Source organism: Colias philodice, chromosome 6 (genome assembly GCF_061535455.1).
Source record: "Colias philodice isolate Cphi_HAF_F1 chromosome 6, ilColPhil1 Martin Lab GWU primary, whole genome shotgun sequence".
Taxonomy (NCBI): Eukaryota; Metazoa; Arthropoda; class Insecta; order Lepidoptera; family Pieridae; genus Colias; species Colias philodice.
The window spans coordinates 10,733,339-10,751,803 of record NC_143091.1 but is presented as its reverse complement, the minus strand read 5'-3'; the positions used below and the strand labels follow the sequence as shown (position 1 = coordinate 10,751,803).

General features: G+C 33.1%; 2 long non-coding RNA genes across 2 annotated transcripts in view; one reads left to right on the top strand and one right to left on the bottom strand.

Moving 5' to 3' along the window:
* The window catches only part of LOC149488038 (uncharacterized), a 103,919-nt gene that overhangs the window by 75,144 nt on the left and 10,310 nt on the right, over positions 1 to 18,465 (top strand). The gene's annotated exons all lie outside the window — the stretch shown is intronic.
* LOC149488034 (uncharacterized) overlaps positions 1,196 to 18,465 on the bottom strand; it is a 58,835-nt gene continuing 41,565 nt past the window's right edge. The window contains exon 3 of the long non-coding RNA XR_016315791.1: positions 1,196 to 1,636. This is a non-coding gene — a long non-coding RNA (uncharacterized LOC149488034). The remainder of the gene's footprint in view (positions 1,637 to 18,465) is intronic.

Genomic DNA, 18,465 nt, shown 5'->3' with positions numbered 1-18,465 from the left:
GTCTTTTAAAATTGTTAATCGCGTTACATGCCGTTCAAAATGTAAAATAAATCCATTCGAAATAAAAAAAACACCATCATTACGCCGACCGTCACAAAAACTTCGTTAGTTAAAGAGAATAATCTGTGAAGCTCTGACCTGCAGCAAATTAATTAGTCGCTAAAAAGCCGCTAAATAGTCCCGGAAAGGGTCTTACATTTAACCAACTTTACTTTCATCACTAACGACTTTACTTTTTGAGAAAAAATGCAGAGTTTCACGTCATATAAATCTACTTATTATAATTTGTTTGTTGTCCTTATAAATAGGAAGCAGAAATTTCAGCGCTATAATAATTAGGTACCTATACATTACATAGTAAAATAACCCGTTTAATTATCTCTTTCTTGTAGGAATACTCGTATGTATAAGTAAAAAGTACACTATACGCTTTATATTCTTACAAATATGTGTTGCTACCCTAAAAAACATGACGAAATAGTAGAATTAGCTATAACTCATTCTGCACATTTACGCCGGAAGGATAGTAAAAGAATATTACATCCCCAGTACCATAGATTTACCAACGACATGTTATTTCCATAATTCACAAAAAATCCGAGAAACATTTGCAAAAACGGCTTTAGTTTTCCTCGTGTATTGTTCATTTTGTTACGTCTCATTTCAAGTATTGGTAAAAAGATCCGATACAAGGTGTTATGAATTTCACATAAATACAAATCAATTTATATTTATGCTAGCTTACCGCCCGCGGCTTCTCCCGCTTTGTCTAAAACCTAAACCTTCCTCTTGAATCACTCTATCTATTAAAAAATACCGCATCAAAATCCGTTGCGTAGTTTTAAAGATTTAAGCATACAAAGGGACAGAAAAAGTTTTATACTATGTAGTGATGTAAATAGCTTATTTATTTCGCAATGATTATCATATTCCTAATAATTCCCATCATTAGAGCAGTATAAAATGGCAAAGGAAGTGGTTGCTTCTCATTCAAGTATGGTGCACAAAACATTATGTTTATTTCTTCTGTGTCTTTATTTTTATTACGGTCATAGAAACTATTAAATTTCACACATATTGGTCTCATTATTGCAATCTACCTACTTTTCTACTTTTGTATCCACAAATAATCAACTCTTTAGTCTAAAATTATGTGTACTAAGTATTTGTAAAGTTTTTATCTTCACAAATAAAAATAATTTGGAAAATCCAAAAGTGCACGCCTCATAATTTTTTTTTAATAATTATTTATTAATTATTATTTTTGTTTATTTAATAACAATTAAACCACATCGAATCAGACCCTGAAAAATGAAAGGGTTCTATTCCTGAGCATACTCAAGCGTAAGAGAAAAAAAAAGACTCGATTAGTAAAGTATTTCGGTCGCTATCGTGTTAACAAGAAAAAGGATCCGCACATACAGACACACGGACGTCCAAGACAGAACTTTTTTAAACTGTTTTTTAACTAGTTTAAATAACAAAAATGACATCAAAAATATCATGAACGTTAAAAATAGTGTTTTTTCTTAATATGTGTGTGTATGTATTATCTTACAAGTGCAATGTATGATACATAAAGACATTTTAAGTTTGAAAAATCAGATGTTTTGCGCGAAGTGACAGTAGTACCCACCTCAACGCTTCGCTTATGAGGCGTGCAATACGTTAGATGGAAATATGGAGGAAAGGGAATTCGTAAAAACGTAAATATTATGATAATGTACAGAGTTTGAAACAAGCCACTCTTTAAGCCTAGGTAATACTGCATTGAGTCCATTTGCATTCACTTTTATATTCTCTGTAACGTGCTCTCTCATTTTTGTACTTATTTTTGAACGAAGTTTTTTGCCATCAGTACATTTTAAGTACCGGATGAATCCCATTATGCCGTTTCTTAAACGACTTGAATTAGAATAGCTACCACTGAACATTATTTATTTACTTACTTCATATTACAGAAAACTTATTTTGCATTTTATATTTATTTATTACTATGCAAGCCTTCTTTTTGATAGCATACGTTTATTATATGTATAGTAGCTATTGCAACCACTTTTATTTCATACTAGCTGTGCCCGCGACTTCGTCCGCGTGGAATAGTGACTGTATAGTAGTTACTACTTAATTTTTGAAGTGAAAACTTCTTTAGCGGCGTTGAGCACTTTTTATGTAATGGGTATAAAATCTTAAACTCGCGTCAGGACACGTGACCTGATCGAAAAAGCGTAAGACGAATACCATTTCAAAATATCAAACATGCTCAACGTTAATAATCAAGTTTTCACTTCTGCCGGCACTCCCGGAGTGCAACCCGTCTTTTTTATTGAATTGAAAGGAAAAACACGTACTACCATAAATAATACAAAGAACTGTTAGTAAAATTTATTACTAAACTGAGCTAAAAAATAAAAAAATAAATACCTAATCAATTTTCTACGTAAAATTTATTTTTAGGCACCAGAGGGGAAGGGAGCAAATTTATTTTTCTTCCTTCCTTGTATGGATGTTTTTGATAATAAATCGTGAAGCAACTGAGCGCCGAGACAAACGTTTTTTTTTGAGATCAATGAATGAAAAAATAGATTTTTCGTAGAAACAGTAGCTCCTAGAAAATCGAAAAAAATTTATTTTTTATTAATTGACCTCGAAATTTTTTTCTTCCGAGCACCAGTATGACGGGAAATTTTAATATTTTATTTTGAACGAATTTGGTCTGGATGAGAATTTTGGTCGTTGTCGTCGTCGTAATTTTGGTAGTGTGACCGAACCATTACTAAAATGTGATGAGCTTATGTCAATAATAATTAGCGATAGCAGTTTCTATTCCAGCGTTTAAGGGGCTTGCGCACTTTCTAATCTCTGCCGTCTCGGCCTGCAGATCTTTCCTGTCTCACGCCTGTAGTAACTAAACCATTTAGACCGTGCAATAAAAATTAATAAATACCATTTTAAATATTTATAAAGATAAAAAAACAAAGTCGTCGGAGCTGCCATACCATCATTATCATATCATATATTATATTTTTTTTATAATGGTACTTAATTTTAAAGATCGTCGGGAAGTTTGTAAAATTATTATTTATTCCTTTACATTCGTTGCGTTGGTTTTTTTTTTTAATTTTTAAATTTTTAACTTCGGTTTCTTATTTTCAAGTAAGCGAGACCTACCTCCATTTTACATTCCTACATCATATTGATATCTATAAGTTTGTTGCTCCTTGACATCTTTCAATTTGTGCACGGTTACGGTGCCCGTCACCGTGCACAAATTGTAATGGACCACAGTGACAAAAGAAGTGGTATCTTGAGGAAAAAAATTGCCAAGGGCCAGGCTTATTTGGCTTTGAGTAGAGTTCAAAATTTCCAGTGTGTGGCTCCCATATCCCCCTCTTCTTTAATAGACTTTCAACCCATTCCCTTTCCACCCCTAGTTAATGGGATAACCGATTTTGATGTAAACCATATTATCTATAATCTATAATAAATAATATATCTAATTGTACCTATATGTACACGTCATATCCTGTCGTTTGATGCTCCATTTGGTTTATTTATCTAACCACTGTCACCCCTAAAGTGCCCTATATGTAATAAACGGATGAACCGATTTCGATAAAACATTATTAACTGTAATTCACACGTTGCTCTTTCATATTTTGATATATCTACCGCTTGAGTATATTATTTGACAACATTCCATTATTGTTCATTCCCACTTTTACCACTGTAATCTAATAGAAGCTGTAATGGATAAACCGAATTGGATAAAAATATAACTAATATTTTTTCCCACATTCCCACTTTTACCCCTATAAAGGTATAATAAATGGATGAACCGATTTTGATACACTTTATCTAAGAACCTATATATCAATATGCTGCCTAACATCAAAACCGCATCTAATTCGGATTACACACACAAACACACACACATAGCGGTCAAACACTTATCACCCATCTTTTTGCGTCGGGGGTTAAAAATATAATACGACATAATTTAAAGGACATTTTATGTAGAAAATTTACCTAGAAGTAAGCATAATTCTAATTTGACCCCTCCCCCTACTACCTCAGCTTAAGTTAAATTTTTAACTACAGTTTTGGGTTTGGGATCGATTTAATAATTTAACCCCTGCTAATTTTTTTTAACATATTTTCATTGTACAGACATCACTTTTCTAGAATTTTATTATATTATGTATTGATGATTGATGATTGACCACGCGCAAGGTTACTAATTTCCACTATATCCTCACGCAAATCGTCAATTTTTATTAACATTGAATTTGTTAATAAAAAAAATCAAAAGACTGTACCTTATTTTATTAAAAAACAAATAAAGTTTTATCAAGAACTAAAGTGACCTTCTTTGGGCGTTTAATATAGTCTTGTAAAAGTTATACCTACATAAAAATAAAATTTCATCATTTTCTTATTTTTTCATACTTAACTTCTAATTAAAAACATGAGTCTAACTATATAATTATAATTATAAAGAATAAATACAAAAGCTACAACTTACCTTTTGTGGGAACGCAAGAAGGCGAAAATTAAAAAAAAAGCCGAAGATTTATAACAATCTAACGAATACGCACTTGGCCAGCGTGGTGGATTATGGCCTGTACCCTCATAGGAGGCCCGTGTCCCAGCAGTGGGAACGTATATGGGCTGATGATGATGATGATGATGAATGAACACAATCACTGTTATCTACTATTACCTATATTAACTGTAATGTTGTTTGACATCAAATAATAAACATCTACCCTCACTTATAAAAATTTAGTACATATATTCACATAAAATATAAGCGCACCTGAAATGGACTCTGGGAAGATATGAATTATTTATTTAACTTTAAAAAACAACCTCACCAACATCATAATATTTAAATTATGAATTTCCAAGAAGCGTTAATATTATGTAAATTGATTTGATTTTAATAAAATCTCATAGATGGCGCTGTTTTAAATTTGTCTTTATACTACTAAGATTCATTATACTGTTTCTCTGCCAAAATTACTTAAATGACGTAGTTTTTATAGTGTAAAGGTAGACAATAGCATGGCTTACTCAAAAACAACATTTAAACATGAGTCTTTAGATTGTACGCTATCGTAGTACAGAGAATACGTAAGAAAAATAAAGGTTCACAGCTCCTCCCCCGCAGGTGATAGCTTGATAATATGTAGCCTATAACCTGACCCGACCTGTTAGTAATATTCATGCAAAATTTGAAGTCAATCTATGCAGTACTTTTCGAGATTAGCCCGGTCAAACATACAGACAAACAGACAAACCGACAAACAGACAAACAGACAAAAATTCTAAAAACTATGTTTTTGGCTTCTATATCGATTATAGATCATGGATTATGTATTCTTTTAAAAAAATATTCAATGTACAGTTTTGACTTTCCTACGATTTTATTATATGTATAGATACTAACAGCAACTAAGAACAATATTATCTCTGTAGAAAATACCGAAATAGTTTATTGTTACAATTAATATCCATACTAATATTATAAATGCGAAAGTAACTCTGTCTGTCTGTCTGTTACTCAATCACGCCTTAACTACTGAACCAATTTGCATGAAATTTGGTATAGAGATATTTTGATACCCGAGAAAGGACATAGGCTACTTTTTATCCCGGGAAATAGGATAGATTTTATCCCGGAAATCCCACGGGAACGGGAACTATGCGGGTTTTTCTTTGACTGCGCGGGCGAAGCTGCGGATGGAAAGCTAGTTCGTTATAAAGGCGAAGTTTTTAGATTGGGCATCGACACCAGCCATTAGGAATCCGAACACCAAGGTACAATCATTGCATAATGCGTTCTTAAATTGTCTTCTGTTCTTTTTAAGACTATAACAAAGATATAACAAGTTACATTACTATGAAAATGAATAGTTCAGAACTAATTAAAACATTAAATAACATTAAGTAACGTGCAACAATAGATACAATTGGACTGAGAGGAACTTAGACAAACTCCGTAATACCTTGGGCGATAAATTAGTGCTGTGAGCAGTTTTGTCTTCGTAACATCTGTCCACCTAGTTCTACAGTTAGTTACTATAACAACGAACAAGGCATACATATCACGCTTAGCTACCAATATGCAGTAAAAAACAAATCATAAATTTTCTTTATAATTTTTTCATGAACTTTCCGACATTTGAAACGGTATTCCGATCTTAATAAATAATGCATGCGTTTTTGTTATAAGTATACACATATGTATATTTACGTATCTCATATCCATATATTATCCTACACTGCGACAATGACTTCATGTACCACACTCCATAAAAATCACGACACCTAGAAGCTTAACTATTAAATTGTGATCAATATTTGGAATGATCCTTCAAAAACTTGAACTACTAATTTACCCTCTTTTTTAACGGCTACAATATTTCAAATGAACATTATCCAGAGCTATTAGTCTCAGTGTTTGAAAAGAAATAGCCTAAGCGTGAAACAATCCAAGTTGTAAACTTCTTAAGAGTTTAATATCCTTATCATGGAGCACAGTCTCGCTGGTCTCGCCGTGACAGGGACAAATTACGCTTACAAGAATACGCTGATTCATTTAATGAGATACTTCTAGACGAGATAAAGCACTTCTAGCATGGAATATAATTGATGAATTGTTGGCCGCACCACACAATTTTTGGCGCGCTTTATGCCACAGAATATTATAAGAACAATAGATAGCTATCCTCTTTGATTCTTGTGAATTCGTTTTGTAAATGAATGACACAAAGCTGCGGGCTAGCACTTATTCGTGAATAGATACTATAACTTGGTGCTTAATAAATTTGTGTTCATATCTAAATAAAATTTTATTTTTCGCAGTATAATAAAATTTATATTGTACCACTACAAATGCGCTTAAAATATACAATCATTTATGAAATGTTATCATTAAAATGCGATGTTTTATTACAAAATGTAATTATTACTGTAATGACTTTCCTTAAACAGACCGTTTAACACCAACTTGCCAGAACTCCGTAACACGGGGACAGGATATTGTTTGGAAATTTTATTTTCAAAAGTTGCGGTTTTTTCCTACTAATGGAAAAAGTCTTAATGTTGCCTTTTTTCCTTCCGTCCCTCGCTGCCAAGAATACGCTTATCTTCGTGAACTTTGCTGCACAGTTCAACTTTGTGATGTCTTTTTTTCCAATGATAATAAATGAAATGTTTATGGGTATAGCATATAGAACGTAGTGATTAAAGTAATAACAACGTGAGTTCTGATATTAACATACAAAATTGGCCTTGCTTCATTGCGCTCCAATGGGACTATAATCATGTTCAATCATTACCTCAAATCACTACATATTGTGAAAATAACATATAGCAAATACTTTCAAAACCACGAACAAAATATTCTCCTGCACTAAAAGCTTATATGAAAACAAACCACAATACAATCTACCACATTCAACGACAAATACAGAACGCGCAACGAATTTCTAAACAAACTTCCCTTTGTAATAAACTTCATATTATAACAGAAGTTACTGCTAAAAGTGAAGTCACGTGTCCCCAAGTAGGGTAAGGGGCAGATGCATTATGCATATATCTGTTTCACTGATCGATTTTCTGTAGGGAAAAGTAGGTGATCAGTCTTCTGTGTCCTGCCAGACCGAGACATTTTTTTTCCTCTCCACCAGGAACTGAACCCAGGACCCCTCGGTTCTACGCTCTCGTCTCAACCACTGTACCAAAGAGGCTGAACAGAAAGTCACACACATTAAAATATGAATGATATAAATATCCCATTACGATTTAATATGCCCAAATCGCCACATAAGCTTGCCTTACCCACCGGGTTGTGAAATAATTTATTGAATATTAATTAACATCGCCGAGTAATACGATTAACAAGCAGATTTGTGTTTCGCTGTAATTGCATAATGCACAAACGGTACCGCAAGTATTGATAATGGAGCTAAAGATATCATTCCCCAGATCTGCTACTGTTATTCTAGTTTCGAAATGTTGAATTTATGTTTTGGTCTAGTATTTTGATTTTAAGCTAATAGAATACTGATTACTGTTATATAATTCAATAGACAATAGAAGAACTATAATTACATTCACTAAGTTATCGTTTGAATCTTATCATTTACGTTTTTTATTAATTTGACTAGAAAATATAATCAGTAAGAAGATATCGTATGAATCTGAATTCCAGCATGTGAAAATTACACGAATTGTTTCATCATTGTTTCACTAATCTTTTCAGCAGTGTCGATATTAAAATAAAATACATTTTTTCAGAAACAATAAGTACTAACACGTGTTGCTTTATAAATACAAACTTTTATAATAGTTTATTTTAAACAATTATACTTGCTAAATATTGCTTCAACTAGAAAATGTCTATATCCCGACATTTTTCAACTTCGAAATAGATTCCATAGAACCTACTTCAATGGTCCGAAATAAAAAATCGCACCGTAGAGTTAGCCGGAAATTGCTTTGATGCAGTGCACTCGGGTATATAACAGGAAAATTTTAGATTTTGCAGTTCCCGGAAATAGTGGTTATCGATGAATGAAAATAAAGATTATTGAAGATATTTTGTCTAGATAATATTTTATTAGATACCTACTTATATTACTGTTATAATATATCTGTTAAATAACAAAATTATAAAACTTTGCTGCTCTATTACAGTGGTTGACGCGTGAGCGTAGCACCGAGGGTTCGATTTCCGGTGGAGACGAAGAAAAAAAATGTCTTGGTCTGGTAGGACACAGAATGCTGATCACCTACTTGTCCCTAAAGAAAATCGATCAGTGAAACAGATGTATAATGCATCTGCCCCTTACCCCACTTGGGGATATGGGACTTCACTTTTTTTTTATATCAAGCTAATATTGCCTGGAAATAATCATTATTATGCTCAGTGCCTTCAATAAATTATTTTTTTTATATTCTCGATACAATAAGTAAATACGTAAAATATCCAGACATTTACTTGGATAGGTATATCATACTTAACAGAAAAGATAAAAAATTTTAACATCTTATTATATACCTTCTCATTTATCTATTTATGTACATATGGGATAACTTCATATAGGTATAATATATTACTGTACTAAACGGTATTACTAAGTTTGGCTTTAATAAAAATAGAAAGAGCGAATTCAAAGGTCTACCAAAAGCAAATCGCTTCACCCTTGTCCAACCCAACCATTCCATATTCAAAGGGTATAGACTAAAGAGTATAGAACATAGACTATAGAGACATCCAAGTAAATAGGCCATTACCATACAGGTCTGATGACTTGCCCGGGTGGGGGGGTCCGAGCAACAGGCAAGATCAATGCGACCGCTCTCCGCGCCGCATCTGCGCACTTGTTGCGCGCGTCAAACAAAGAACCATAGAGTATAAACTACACATATAATATATAACAGATAACCATTTGGCAGTGGACACTTGACGAGTGCAACCTCATTGCTGATTTGTAGTTTATGGGCGTGTCTGGGAGAGGGACAAGGAACATTCCAGTGTTATGGACAGTAAAACTTTATTAGATAAATTGTGCTTGTTTTATAACTAATAACAGTTGGGAATTGGGAAGGGAAACAGGCGTAGGATTTATGAAATTAACTTTTTTTTTTGTCAGCAAAATGAGCATTAACGTTTACATTATTTAACCTTTAATGAAATACAACAGCAATGAAGGACACTCATGAAATATTTAAGCATGTTCATTATTTATTCAGGAAGTCAGCCTGATATGGTTTCATACGACTGTTGAGCCCGAAAAGAAACTTCTTTTGAAGCGCGCAAATGTCGCCCGTCATCAGTCAAGATGGTGAGGGTGGTACATAATATTTTAGTTCGTATCTCGTTGTACGGTGATAGAACGCAGCGGTGGGTAATGTCACTTACTTTAAACCTTCAAAGATTCCAAGTTAACTATGTTTTTGTTTAATATTCAAATAAATGTTAATGTCTCTCTACCACTGAAACATTTACGCTTCAGTGACCAAAAAGCATAACCATTTTAAACGGCTAGCTAATTTAAGGACGTTTGGAACAAGTAAAGCATATTGTTCATCTCCAGAATTGTACGGAACGACACCGCTGCGTGCCGTATCTGCGATTCCTGAAGCGTGCCACCGATTTAGATGATAACGACGCTTCTCTAACTTAGATACCCATTTCAAAGTTGTTCTTACACGTTTAGGAATAAATTATATTTTTGAAACATTTTTCTTTGCTGGCAACAAGTGAAGGGAATAATAATTTTTTGTTCGTTAACTTTTTTATGAAGCATTTTCTTTTCGAAGTAGGGTTCGATTTTTAAATTTAAGGCGGATTTGGATTGATTCCAAAACATACGGAGGGTTAACATGTCTATTTAATATATTAATATTTAAAAAAATCACAGTTCTATATACCTACAAGAACAAGATTTGCTTCCATTCACATGAAGTTAATACTACTTTATAAATGAACTGCATTTATTCAATTCCCTAGAAATGACTAATCAAAAGCACATGTAAAAGTTGAAAAAATTTCTGATTTTAAATGTTAGTTTCCTCTGCTTATTTATCTCCCAGGAGATTGAGAAAATTTTGCACTATCACTCAATCAGTCCATAGTCCATACTCTTATAGGATACCTATACATTAAATTTGTAAATGTTCACATAACGACCTCTTCGGCTTAACGATTAGGGACTAACAAGGAAAGGGCAAGGACTACTCCCTTGGGACTGACCTTTGTAACATCGTTATTGGCGTCTACAAACAACGAAATCCGGGTAATTTAAATAGTTGTAACGTAAAGAACAATATTGCTTGGCAATAATTGCCATCATTTAAGGGTTGATCAATCGGTTTGTAGGTTAGGTCATTCAGTTTTATTTCTATGTAAGGCATGATTCTCGTACTTTACAGATATTTCCGTAGCCTGCCCATAACTTTATTAACTCTATAATGCATACCTACATATCTCCTATGCCAAACACAATGCAATCAAGGCTTTGTTTTATTATTTCTTTAAACTTAACATTTTGATACTGTCTTTTACCCTGTATACCCTGACCAAATACAAAGCAATATCTCATGTAAAAGATACAACGAAAATTCAAATAGACAAATAAAAGCAACGTTGAATCGGCAACATCAATCTGCGGTTTGCGGAAATCACATATTGCACGATGTTTCTGCAAATAATATTATTTTTCCGCGTATTATGCTTTATGATACCTAAATGGATGTTACCATTACAAGGAATAGCTTCTTCTCTTATTATATTCACTGAGAATATTTTTCCTAGCCTATATAAATATGCAAAAATAAATCATATCATAATTCATAATCATGTGGGCTTTTCTCTCCTTTATTTTATACGAAATACTTTACTAGTTAATCGCCCGCGGCTTCGCCCGCTTTGCCTAAAACCTAATAAATTATACATACTAAAACCTTCTTGAATCACTCTTTCTATTAAAAAGAAACCGCATCAAAATCCGTTGCGTAGTTTTAAAGATTTATATACAAAGGGACATAGGGACAGAAAAAGCGACTTTGTTTTATACTATGTAGTGATATTACATTATAGATCGTTATTTAATTCTACTGTAATACATTATTTCATCAACCAACACCTATGTATCTATCCAACCATAGTTTTATTTTTTTAAATCGTGTATTCGCTATTTGTAACAATAGCTCAATTTAGTGTCCACTGAAAATCATCGTCAGATTTGACTATAGGATTTCCTATGCACATTTTGTAGTATGTAACTTTATACGTGTTAAAATGCAATGTCACTGAGTGAATGTCCCTTTTTGGTAAAACAATGTGTTAACAAACTTTATTGCATACTTATTTAATACTTTATATAATATAATACCCAACAATACATATATTGTTGGGTATCTAAAATAAGGTAAGTAAGGTAAGCCTTTCTATATCAATTGATAGGACTTGTTAAAAAGATTTATTTGCAAGTCTATTGTCTTCGGTTAACCCAGCTTAAGCTGATTGATTAACACAACCCTAGATTACGTAAACTTCCAACTCCTAAAGACACGTTGCTCCAACAAACGATTAAATCCATTGTTGAATCGCTTAATCTCGGTTTAATTGAATGTGAACTACGATCGTTGGGAATGCACTTCATGCTTTACATATTAGATGAGCGTTTCTTGTCCGAAATTAGACGCTGTGAATACTAAAACTTGAGTAGGTACCTGGATTATAAAACGTTAGTTGTAAGACTTGAGATGTTGAGAAGAAGAATTTTATATTTTACTAGTGGTCCGCCACGGCTTCGCCCGTGGTACCTACATGTTTACGTTTTTTTTCATAAGAACCATCCTCGTACTTCAAGGAATAGATTCCGCAGCGCACGCGATGACAGAATTTTTATATAATACTAGCGGTCCGCCCCGGCTTCGCCCGTGGTACATATGAAAAATAGATGTTGGCCGATTCTCAGACTTACCTACCCGATATGCACAGAAAATTTCATGAGAATCGGTCCACCCGTTTTGGAGGAGTATGCAGACTAACATTGTGACACGAGAATTTTATATATAAGATTTATATTTTTACACCTTGGGTTACATTATTGCATTTTTGGTAAGGATCTCTATTTTTTTTGAAAATGCAATATAGCCTATGTTGCTCAGTGAAGATGCAGCTTTCTAATGGTAGAAGAATTTTTGAAATCGGTACAGTAGTTTATGCGTGAAAACCATACATAAATACATAATTACAAACCTTTCCTCTTTATAATATTAAGTATAGATATAACATATTCGCATTCGTTTCGCATATTCTTTTATATTTTTTTCTCATTTAAAGATATAAATTTTCATTTCGTACGAAAATTTTATTAAAATTACTTTATTTATTTTAATAAAGAGCCATCTTAAATATCTTTATCTAATGAGCAGTTAAATCGTTGCCTAAAGATTTGATACAAGAAATAATTTCAAGCGTAACTGACTGGGTCCACTGCGGTAGTCCTTATTTACACAACTACTAAATTCACAATCATATAGATACAAACCGCAAATAGTTTCTGTGGACACAATCTGTCATTTGTTATTCACAGCCCCCAAAACCCTTTGGGATTAGAAATCGCGTACAACTTGCAAAATTCTACGAACTCAATGAACACCCGTCCGCAACACTTTGATGTCCAATTCAACATTAGAAATGAAATTCAAAAAACTCAATCTCTCGCATTATACCATCAAAGAATTGTGAATTTAAATAAAGCTAAAATCGTATCCCTTTTTGTTTTCATGAATAATTTATCTTCCTACCCCTCTCGTCGCTGCAATCGACATATCTTATTTTTGTTTGACTCCCTTCTTTTGAACTGAATAGCAATAAAAACGTTGACAAACAACGATTTGCATTCTTGGGACTTTTGGAAAATTCCCACGAATCGGCACTGAAGGAAGCGTATTGAATTTAGGTCAATTGGGTTGTAAAATGTGGAAAACAGTTCTGGTAAATAGCTTAAAAAAATTTAATTATTCCTATAAAAACAAAGAAAATACTTATATACTTTTTTTAATAAAATTTTTATTAAATCGATGCTCTCCATTGTCGATCTTTGTAAATTCATTATGATAACCGTATTTAAGTAAGTATTTATTTATTTATTTAACAAAATCTTGATGGATAAACCAGCTGTTCTACAAGTATATTTTGGAAGGGAAACAGGCCTATTGATCGTTTAAAAATGGGGTCAAAGTGATAACAAGTTCTGGCATAAAGAAAAAATAACAATGATAACGAAATTTTTCAGAAAACTTCATAATTACAGGTCCAAATATAGAAAAGCCTACTTCAAAGATTAATTAAAAAGGCAAACCTTCGTCTATTTGTGGTCTATTTACTATAGTTACCTATCGTAACATAAATTGATAATAATTAAATAATATTGATGTATAGATTATAGATACAAAACTGCCACAGAGTAGGTACTGAAACAGATTTGGACCTACATCAAAATGTGAAAGGACCTTATTTCTTATTCAAATACAAACTATTACGTAGAAAGTTTGATACCTCCTTTAATTTTAATGCAAGAACCCCTCAGGCCAGTTAAATGGCGCGACAGCTGGTTTGCCTCTTCGTGTTTATAATTTGTTTGACGATTATGACAAAAAAGTGCGCTATTAAGTATAATCGTAATTTTGTCTTCATCGCTAATTTTTTCCTACTAAATTACGAGTTTGGAATTTAAATAGTATTAAATATGACCATTCAAAAATACGTTATTAAAATATTTTATGATGAAAATTTGCCAAATTGGTCCATCCATTCTGGAGTTGTAGAGAGACATTTATTTTCAGTGTTACGTAGATTAATAATTAGTCTCTTCACTAAAAAAAAGACGGGTTGCACTCCGGGAGTGCCGGCAGAAGTGAAAACTTGATTATTAACGTTCAGCATGTTTGATATTTTGGAATGGTATCCGTCTTACGCATGGAATATAAGGGCTAAAAAAAATCCGTCTTACGCTTTTTCGATCAGGCCACGTGTCCTGACGCGAGTTTAAGATTTTATACCCAACGCCGCTAAAGAAGTTTTCACTTCAAAAATAGTATCGTTCAAGAGTCGAAATTATGTGGTTTAGTACAATTTTTATTTTCGTAGGTAGGTAAGTAGGTTTATAAGTTTTATGATAACACCTGTGATAACCCTGTGAAAACGTGTATGAATTTCTAAATAGAATAACAACTAGAACACATAAATACAGGCAATGCTAATCCACATGTGCGCTCAACCTCACTAGTATCTACAATCTAGTCGCTTTTCCTATTTCCCCAAGCCCTGGAGCATATCGTTGCTGAACATGCCTATACAGGGTGTAATCGTTAAGTGTGCACAGGCGATTATTCCGTAACTATTGAAGATATCAAAAAACTTTAAACTGATATCGGAAGCCCTTTACCTAATGAATAAAATGACAATAATAACTTTTTAAAAATAAAACGGGAAATATAAAAAAAATGACATCAATCACTCCCATGTCAATAGTCTCATAATACAATAACTGTCATAAGTTGTAAATAAGTAACGTTTGTAAAGCGTTTGTATCATAGAAATCTAAATAACAAGACACTAGAAGTCGTAAGCGTGCGTGACCTTGTCGCCACTCAGGTGATTTGCACATCACCAGTGCATTCGTCACTGTTCAGTTGCTCTGGAGACGTATGAGTGTATACATGGTGTGTTTCAGCAATTCCCATTGCGGAAATTCTTCCACAAGTTGTAGTTATACTTATAAAGGAATAATATTTCATCGGAAAATATTTTTTTTTAGAAATAATGCCGTTTTTCCTTAAAATTATAGAATATTTACAAGTATTACGAGTGTCACCATAGTAATCGAAATAACAATGAATGACACAGTCGACCATTCTTATTATCACGTTTGTTCGTATTGGAGCAAAAAGTCTCATATGCTTAGGGATGTTATTCTAAAATAAACCGTAAATTCGTGCGTTAGGATACATATTCAAAAGCTTAATTTAATAGATAAGTTAGTTTTCACTAAAATCAAGCTGTCCAATAAAAGGCATAGTTTACTTGTGTGTACTGTTTAGCTTTCGGTTTGAATGTGTTGATTTTGGCGACAGCGGTTTTCATACGAATTATGACATTATAGCCCTTCTATGTGTCTTGTTATTTAGATTTCTATGGTTTGTATTAACAAATATAGAATAATAATAAGGATCGATTGTGGGATCGATATTAATATTATTATCTTACAAATTTAGATATTATCTAAACTGTAAACATAATAACTTCTTAGGAGTTATAGTATCATCTCCTTGAAGAGATATCTACTGTAAGTCGTTGGCCTATTTGTTTACGTTTTGTCGTTTTCCAAGTTTTCCATGGTATCACCACACCATTTCTTAAAATCACAATAATTACTACCTAATAATTATTTTATTTATTTATTTATTTAACACTTTATTAGTTGTACAATCAGGAAAACCTTAAAATTACTTACAGCTAAAAAACAGAGTACAACTAACTTGGCGGCCTTATAACTACGTAGTGATCTCTTCCAGGCAACCACGGTAAAAGGTAACGAGCAAAAAGGTACGCGGTACGAGAACAGGAAAAAAATAAAATAATAATAATAATAGCAAGAAAAACCAAGAAAAAGAAGAGTTTTTTATCATACAAACATGTGTCTACATAAATTAATACATATCTAAATATCTGTGCTAAATATATATATAATATCATATACTTACATACATGTACAAAGATAATAAATATAAATCTACATAGACGCATACATAAATAAAATAAATAGGTATACATACAAATTATATATATTAAACATAAATATTATATATCATATTCTGAAGGAAACACACCGATATTAAATAAAATAAAATTATTTAATCAATCTAAAAATATATTCTTATTTTACCTATAAATGAATGTCGTGTTAGTGTGTTATTAGAATGAAATTTATTTAAAATCTATCTTCTTGTAAAATCTATTGTTTATGTATGTTCATAATACTATATGCTTATGATAAAACACAGAAATACATAGTAACAGCGAATATAAACGTTTTTCTATATCTTCGATCAAGGCTTCGATAATACTACGAAACTCTGGAAATCTACTTCTTCTTCTTCTTCTTAGCAAATGGCAACTCCCGATCCCAGTGAGGACGGATTCTGCCAATGTCAAGTTTTGAACGGATGGTCAGTTTAAGTTAATGCTCATGTTAACATGATGATGCATACTCTGTGCTAAGGAAAAATCACGATTGAGATGGTTCAGTTTTGTTTACTCATAGATTTCTTACATGGAGCTGTATAACCTGACAAAGAACAAATATTAGTTATAGACAACACAACACATCACAAAAGCATAACATAAAATAGATATAGGTACTTGGATGGGGTTCAAAATTTTAGATTGTTAAAATTGATAAATTTTGATAGGATATTGACAAATGAGGTAGGGACAAGACAAAGTAAACACTTAAAATTAGTAGGGAGGGGAACATCTGGGGGGAGGATATCCAGAAGTGAGATACGAAGCTTTGGGCAAACAAAGAATAAATGATCGTAACTACCCTCGTCTATACCACACTCACAGATAGAATGATCACGGACATGAATTTTAAATAAATGGGTAGGAGTGGTATTGTGACCTAAACGGAGGCGGCAAATGGTGGAAACAGTAGGCTTGTCTATATTAGGGAAACGGAAGAACCAGGGCTTACATGGAATTGAGGGTTGAATATCTCTATAAAATTTCCCTTTAGTAGAATTTTTCCACTGACTGTTCCATGTATAATCCAAACGATCCTTAGAAAGAGAAGAGAGATCATGGGCATAATTGTAGTAATGTTCGAGAGTACCATGTTGGATGGCTGATTTAGCCAAAACGTCAGCTCTCTCATTGCCTATAATACCAGAATGGCTAGGAATGTGTACTAGATCTACTTGAAGTCCTTTCCTGAAACAGTCATAAAGTGTGGTTTTAATAAGAAAGATATTAGGAAATTTAGACTTAGAACGGAAAGGGTTAGAAGTAATAGTCTGAAGGCAGCTGAGAGAGTCTGAAAAGATTACAGAATTTTGGAGATTATGAGAGTTGATAAAATTCAGAGCCTCCAGGATAGCCGTGGCTTCACCTGTGAAAACAGAGGATTGAGGGGGACATTTAAATTGTAAAATAGTGTTAGAATTATGGTGCCATACAGCAACCCCTACAGCAAGATGTTTTGCCACTTTTGATGCATCCGTGAAAAAAAGATTATAACCACGCCAGTGAGAGGCAACCATAAAATTAAAAGCAACATTAGAATCGGGAGCATATTTTTGAATACCACAACTCAAACTAAGGTTGGGGTTAAAAACTAAAGCATGAAACGGAGTTGAATATAAAGGATGGATACTAAATTGGCATGTTGGATCCGGGAGGCGATTAAATTTAATAAGGCTTTTAAGTAGGCATGGAAAATCAGATGGACGACGGAGATTATTTAAGGTGAGCATGTGAAGGAGATTACGGATTTTAGGGAGAAGGGGATGGGAAGATAATTGAATTAGCCGAAAGAAATATTTGTCTGCCAGATATTGCCGGCGGAGAGGTAAGGGAGGGTCAACACATTCCACCTGGAGGGCATTGACTGGGGTAGACTTCATAGCCCCTATAATGATTCGCAGACATTTGTATTGAATTCTATCCAATTTTACTATAGCTGTCTTATTACAAGGTTCTAATATGAACGACGCATAATCCAAATGACTCCGAATGATAGCATTATATACTAGTTTTTGACAATATGGATGTGATCCCCACCAAACACCAGATAAGGAGCGTAAAACATTGATACCCTTCTCGCACTTTTGAGAAATGTAGTTAGTGTGAGCCATACCATTCAACTTTTGGTCAAG